We start from the raw sequence: 7,663 nt of genomic DNA, 5'->3' as shown, positions 1-7,663 counted from the left end.
TTGCTACAGTCATTGCATTTAATGAGACCACGTTTCTTTCGGGTATCCTACAAAATATTTTTCATGAACTTTATGCCAGCTGACATACTACGTTAATGCCTTTACTTAACTAGCTTCACTTCTACGCGTTGTCTTTAAATGTCCTCATGAGATCACATTTTCTTTGAGGAATTTTGTCAAACATTACACAGTCATCACATTCCATGAGGAGATGTCTCTTTGAGGCGTGATGTCAAAACAACTCAGCCACTTTGTGTATGATGCGGCCATGTCGTGTTATGAGACCACATTACTTTGATCATTTTTCCAAACAGTTCACTTGCCTTGCCAATGCTTATCCAAAGCTACCCACATCCACATCTTGCATCTACTTGAGAGTTTATGAAGCCTTTTAAACAAATCATTTATGCATTGTTGTGAGCATTGCATCCCTTTTCAAAGTCTTCTATTGAGCAATTCGGTTGCAATGTCCATGTTTTGTTTCAACACGTTTACCTTACTGAAATCGTGAAAAATAATTGCAAAGGTGGTGGTATTTGGCTTCGGCCTGTCAATTGCATATTTACTTGAAATTTCTAAACGCCACTTCAACAAATCCATTTGGTTGTATTCTGCAATCGGTTCATTTCACTCCCAAAGAAGGTATCTCTTTGAGGATTTGTTCAATCCAGTAGCTTTGTTTTCCAGCACAACAACAACCCATCTGATAAACCCTTATATTACTCCCACTCAATGGATGAACATAACTAACTTTCTTTCAATGATCGAATAGAGGCTGGTTAGAAAGTTAGGATTTTTTAGAAACTGAGCATATAGGTTAGGATTGCTCAATTTTTTAGCATATCTAACCTCCTAAGGTTAGGATTGCTCACTTTTTGAGCATTTTTAACCTTTGAGGTTAGAAATATGAAATTTGTGAGCAACAAAGGGCATTGAGCAAAGGATCACTTGCAACTACTCCATCTGAACCTACATAAGGACTTTTGATTGCTCTTTCTTTTCAAAAAGATCAAAATGGGAAATATATTGAAAACAATTTAAAATATTTGAATTATTTTCAAAAGAATAATTCAAATATTTCCAATGAGGTCCCATTCTTCCAATTCCTTCAAAGCGGCAGCTTCCTCCCTATCTAAAATATCAGATAAACCTTGATCCCTAATTTGGCAAGTAATAGCATCAATACGTGACTGAACATTCCTTTTATCCCATAAGAGGTTGCCAAAGCACATCTTATTCCATATTTTCAGCTTATACTTTATGTACCACAGTTGCTTAACAAAAGAGTACATTGTAATGCCATACTCAGGCTTTCCTTCACTCCACCAGGCTAGCGTATGCTCATAAAGGGAAGTATCCCTCAACCACATAAGTTGAAACTTGAAAGAGGGATTCTTTCTCACACAAAACTTACTAGCAGACAAAATGATTGTCCAATGGTCATACCCCCTCCAATCTAAAATCTCTAAACTGGTATTCCAACTATCCTCCATCCAGAAGTAGAAAACCAAAAACCTGTCTAACCTCTCAGCTATAACCTCAACTCTGTATCTTCTATTATTCCAAGTAAATAAACCATTTGTAGGTTTAACATCCACTACCTTCAAAAATTCAATATTACTCCTCAAAAGCCCTATAGAAGGATCAAGCCCGGTGCAACCTCCCCTATTCTCTTCCAAACTTGAAACCGCATTAAAATCTCCTACCAAGATCCAGGAGAAGAGAGGTGCAAGAGAATGAAAAAATATTATATGTTACCAAATCAATTATTTTTCGAGAAAATCATTTGGAGCATAAAGATTTGTAAGAAGCAGAGTCTCACTAGATTTGTAACTTGTGGCCACTAAAGAAATAGAAGACCTACTAGAAATCCATCAATGAGGGAAAATCTTGCGTGATCCCCATAAGAAGGCCATAACCCTAGAGTTTCCCTGAGCTCCAATGCACTAACAATGACATCTATCCCAAATCCTAGATGCCTTATTGAGCATTCCATCAATAGATAACTTAGTTTTCCGTATGAAGACCACATTAGGAGAGCAAGAACTAGTCAATTCTTGAATAACCTTTTGTTTAGGGATGCTATTCAACCCCCTTACATTCCATGAGAGCACAATCATTTTTTAGATGGAGAGAAATGCGAATCAATGGCCTTCATAGATCCAGACTCCACTAATGTCTTGCCAACTAGCTTCACCTTTTCTTGGTCCTTCTTCCTACCCACCTTCAAAACCTTTTCAAGAGCTCCTTTTATTATTATTTTTTTATGAATTCCTAGCATAGGAGGGGTACCCTTGCTTTTACTACCCTCCTATAATATTTCTCCATTATAAACGTAGAGAAAAATGAGAGTTGGACTTTCATTTACCACATTACCTTCCCTTGTCACCAATTCTCTTGGGCACCTGCTAGGTGCATCAATATCCATTTTCATACCAACACCATCAGCCTGTGAACCACACTAAGGATTATTATCTTGCTCCTCATCCAAAACAATTATGTCCAAAAGTTACTGACCCCTAGGAATATTTGCAATAGCCCCATCAAATTGATCCAAATCATTTAGAACATCAAACTTGTTAAACAGGTCTCATCAGATTGTTTATCATGTAAGACTCTCTTTTGACCTCTTCCCTTATTAGGGGTTTTGACCGTAATGAAATCCTCTTTGTCCTCCATCACAAGAGCCTTCCCTTTATCTTGCTCCTCGCAGACCTAGATTTGGGACACATCCTTTGCAAGTGTCCATTTCCATGAAAATTTTGACATCTAAATAGAAAAGTTTCATAATCAAGCTATTGGATCCAAGAGTTTGGACCTAGCTGAATTTCCATGGAATCAGATAAAGGCTATCTCAAATCAATTTCTACACAAACTCGAGCGTAAGTGATTACCTTTTTCTCCACAGTTTGTCATGAAGTACCCATCGACTTACCAATTTGAGATGCAACTCGATTGAAGATATCATTTCTCTAGATTCCAAAGGGAACCATGGAAGCCTCACCTATACTGGGACCCTCAACAAAATATCTTTAGTAAGATTAAATCCAACATGCCAAGGCTTCATGAATAGGCCAACTTGATTGTAGAAATAGGGCCCCCCCTTGAAAGCCCTATTTCTGTTTGACATGCACAAAAAGACCACCAAAAAATAGCTATCGGCAGCCAGCATCACCTCTATTTCCCCTTCTAGATTGTATGTACGATGAACCCATAACTCCAAAAAGGGTAATGACACTCATATTCCTGTAAACTTGCAAATCAAAGCATGATTAGAAAGATAATTTGTCTTCCTCAACAAAGTCAAGATTAATCACTAGAACAGGACTATTCTCGCACTTTTCTAGGCAACGATTCACCTTCGAAGGTCTAAAACCCCCAATTTGGGAAAGATTTTCTTCCATGCCAAAACCACTAGAACCAAAGAATTGATTCTCATGTGTAGTACCCCTACCCTGTTCAGACCCTTTTTGGCCTTGTTGACCAAGGTTGACTTTTCAGTGGCTTATGTGGATGGTTGATTTATTGTGATTGTGATGTGTATTCTGGTATTATGCTTTGGAGTGTGTTTGGTTAATATGATTATGCATTATAGTTCATTGAGGAATAGATATTGAATATTCATTATTGCTTATTGATGAGTAGTTGTTAACTCTGCTTCTACATCGTATTTTATTAATGAGGAAATGTTAAGTTTATTTATGCGTTACTAATGATGGAATAACACATTTACTTTACGTGTGAGTTGCTTCATGTATATGTCGTCATGTTGTGTGGAAGTGTATGGGGTGCGAGGAGATGATTTTTCGTCACTCATTTCTGTGAGACACAGAACGTCACGATTCTCCTTAACCGGTGTGTTTACCATGTTTGTGTATCTATATGTATGTGTGGTTTGGTGATGCAGGGAATTACAGGTACAAGGTATCGTCTCCACCTGGCTCCACAAGTATGAGTGTACCTAATTAGCCTAATGGAAGTGGAGGAGGTAGTTCTAAGGTCCTAATGTCGTCCCTAGTCTTTCTCGATTGTAAGCGTCATTAGTCTTTTGTTTTCCCTGTCAGTTCGCCAAGTAGGCCACTTTTTTGATGTTGGTATGTGACTCATGTTCTATTTTGGTTTCAGTTGAGTGTTGCGTGTTATGCATTTTGTGTGTTTAATTATTCTCTTCTTGAGTAGTTAATGAGAATTTAATATGCCTCATGTTGATTAAAGGGAATTAAGAATAAATTATATTAGAATCATTTTTGTGGTTAATTAATTAATCGATTATTTTTTAATTGTCTAAGTTAGAGTGAATGTTGAATTATTAGTGAAAGTTAAATTATATTTGGCTTGAGTAATTGTTTAAAAATAAATAAAAATAAGACCATTGTTTTTATAAATTGATAAATCAAATTCTATTAAATAGGTGTTATGCATTTTTTAACACTGAGTCTTATTTTTTTCAATTTTGGAGATTTCCAACCATAGAATGGATTTTTGGAATTTTGACTGGGAAGGATTTGCTTGGAGAAATTTTGTGGGTAGAGGCTTGTTGGAATTGTGCAAACGAATGCTTTGGGCTTTCCAAAATATTCAACATCTCCTGGTGTGCATCTTCATTTTGTAGTTTTCCTCAAGTGCAAGGTATGATCTTTGATTTCTCTCTTAATTATTGACGAGATCAATTTGAGTTTATTGCAAATGATTAGCAATGTGAAACAGAGAATTATTTTAATTCAAAATTCTTCATTTAATTGATTCCACACTTTGTATGTTTCAATGTTTTAAAATGAGAGTTGTTTTTGGGGAAATGCTGCCCAAATTTTTATATATGCCCAGAAAGTGAATTTTATTTCAAAAGTATGATGTTGTTCACCCATCAACCAATGGGTTTTAAGGAATTTTGATTTGGAAAGTTTTAATTTTTTGAGTTTTTGGAGGTCCATCAATGGTGGATGGTCTCCAAAACCTAGTTATTGGTCTCCTTAGACTTTTTGAAAAATGTGAATCTAATATTTTAAATCTGAAATTATTATGTGGAACAATGATATTATATATGAAAATTTCAGTTGTGGATTGAATTGGATCCGTTCTCCTAGCGTTAGGGCCAATTGAGTAATTGAATTCATGTGCTGGAAATGCATTGTTGCCATGAGTTGTTTGTGTGAATTTAAAAAAAAAAATTAATTATAAATTTGTTGTTGTGTATGTGCATATATATCTCTGTGAACAGAGATAAATAAAATAAAAAATATAATTTTACATGGGGAGGGGAGGTGTAATCCATCCCCAAACCCCATAGTTGTGGGGAGAGAGCACCACTACGTGGTGCCTCTCAACCTACCGTGGTGGGGAGAGACACCACATAGTGGTTCTCCCTCACCACATATGTGGTATTGGGGGGAGAAAATATCCTCCCCACACAACACGATGTGAATCTCATGGCCTTCAAAAAAAAAATGCAGTCAAAACAAAATCACAGTTAATGTTATTTCCTACCCAATGCGTAAAAATTTATATTGATTTTAAATTCGATATATATATATCTGTGTGTGTGTGTGTGTGTGTGTGTGTGTGTGTGTGTGTGTGTGTGTGTGTGTGTGTGTGTGTGTGTGTGTGTGTGTGCACACGTGTGTGTGTGTGTGTGTGTGTGTGTGTGTGTGTGTGTGTGTGTGTGTGTGTGTGTGTGTGTGTGTAATTTGTAATTTTTAATTTTTTAATGGTAATTTTCAATTTGTAATTTTTATTTGGAATATGGTATTGGATGAAATTCGGTTTTTTTAAAAAGAAATATCAATTTAGTAATTAATTTATAAATATATGTGTATATATTTATACTATGTATTTTGAATTTACTATATGAAAAAAATTATAAATATTTGATTTGATGTAAATGCAAATTAGTTGTGCAAATGAAATTTATATTGTTAGCCATCAATTATGTTTAGTCGATATGACTTTGAATTGGAAACATTATTTTGATTTATATATCGAAATTAGTTTTCAAAATTATTTTAAATGTTAATTTCATAATCTTGAAATTTGAAATTCAAGTGATATTGGTTATAGCCAAATTGGCTTAAATTGAAATGATTATATATTTGTTTTTAAATGATGTGTTGTTCCCTAATGTGGATTTTATTATCATGAAAGACTCAGTTATTGAAATAGCTGCAATTAGAGATTGTTAGTTCTAAGTATATTTTGAGTGATTGTTCAGATTCCTTAACATGGATGAATTTAGAGTGCAAGTAGATTCGTTTGAGTGTTTACTCTAATTGGTGAATTTTTGGTGTTGATTTGGTAAAGTCATTCTCGTGTCATGATGGCATGTTGTTGAATATCAGTTTATTGTGCAAGTTGATTTCATTAAGTTTTGGTTGTGGTCGTACATGCTTTATTATGGTTTTGGTCTTGTTTTGTCGATAGACTAGTTGTTTGTTTCACACCTCCAATTGGTTTAACCATGGTAGAAGGTTTGTTTAATCATATTGTCCTTCATTTTTGTTTTTGTGAACTCCTTTTGTTAGTTGGATTTTGTGTTTTTCCTTGGGTTTCTTTAGAGGTTGTGTAGTGTCATAAGGAAGAGTGGCTTTCAAGTGGGGGTTGTGCCCAAAGAGGTAGCAGGGTAACCCATCGAAAGTTGAGTAATAAGTGATAACTTAATTAAAAAATAGGGGGTTGGCATTTACAAACATTAATCAAGATAAATTGTGCCTCACTCATGGTTGAGTGCTAGTACACACTCAGGATGTAGTGGGAAGGCCTGGAATGGAAAACCAACTACCTTGTCCTCACGAAAGGTTTGTTGGGTCTGCATGAGACATGGATGGGGACCGGAGGTTCGGGAGAGGCTACCAGGGTAACCCAGAATGGGGTTGGGGCCTATGGAGGCCTGCCAGGGTAACCCATACCAGCTATGTGATGACACTCTTCCCTTATGTTCACTAGTGTATAGTCATGTGTTGGCTTTACTTGGAGCACTCTTGTGAGAGTCATGCTTGTATGCTTATGTATTGTGTGAGTTCCTGATGTACATGTGAGACCATGTGATGCTTTTTTATGGCTTGCTTAAGGGCCTTCATTCTATCCCCTAGCACGAAGGGGTGGATCCTTTTTGGGCCATATGGTCAGGTGGTAGTGCCACTTTCCATTGGGTATCTTGTTTGTGCGTTCTTGCGATGGATTAGCTTCGCAGGTGCTCCAGATGTTTCTCTTGGATTCATTTCATTCCATTGTTCCAGTTGGATCCTCTTTGATGCCTCAGATCATATTCGTATGTCTTGGACCCTTATGTGGTCAGTTGTATCATTTGTTTATGTACGCCTTGATGGCAGGATGTAATTGATGTAAACCTTATGTATTTTTCTTCTTTTATTTTATAGAATGTTCTTGCACTTGAAGCAGACCCGGAGACATAGCCCATTAGGGATGAACTCCATTATCAAAGTCTGTTGTATGGTGTATGTGTTCATCTCGTTCCTTTTAATTTTGGATGTATGAATAGTATAATGGTTAAATTATATAATGTAATTTAGGTGATATTAATCTTAATTGTATGTATGAAGTTATTAATTTAAATGTAGTAATATGGATTATGATGAATGTAGCTTTAGTGACGTAATGTAACAAATGACAGATGTATATATTCAATCATGCTTAGTTTAATCTCTTATGG

The sequence above is a fragment of the Cryptomeria japonica genome, chromosome 9, assembly GCF_030272615.1.
Source record: "Cryptomeria japonica chromosome 9, Sugi_1.0, whole genome shotgun sequence".
Taxonomy (NCBI): Eukaryota; Viridiplantae; Streptophyta; class Pinopsida; order Cupressales; family Cupressaceae; genus Cryptomeria; species Cryptomeria japonica.
Note: the sequence above shows the minus strand (reverse complement) of the source record.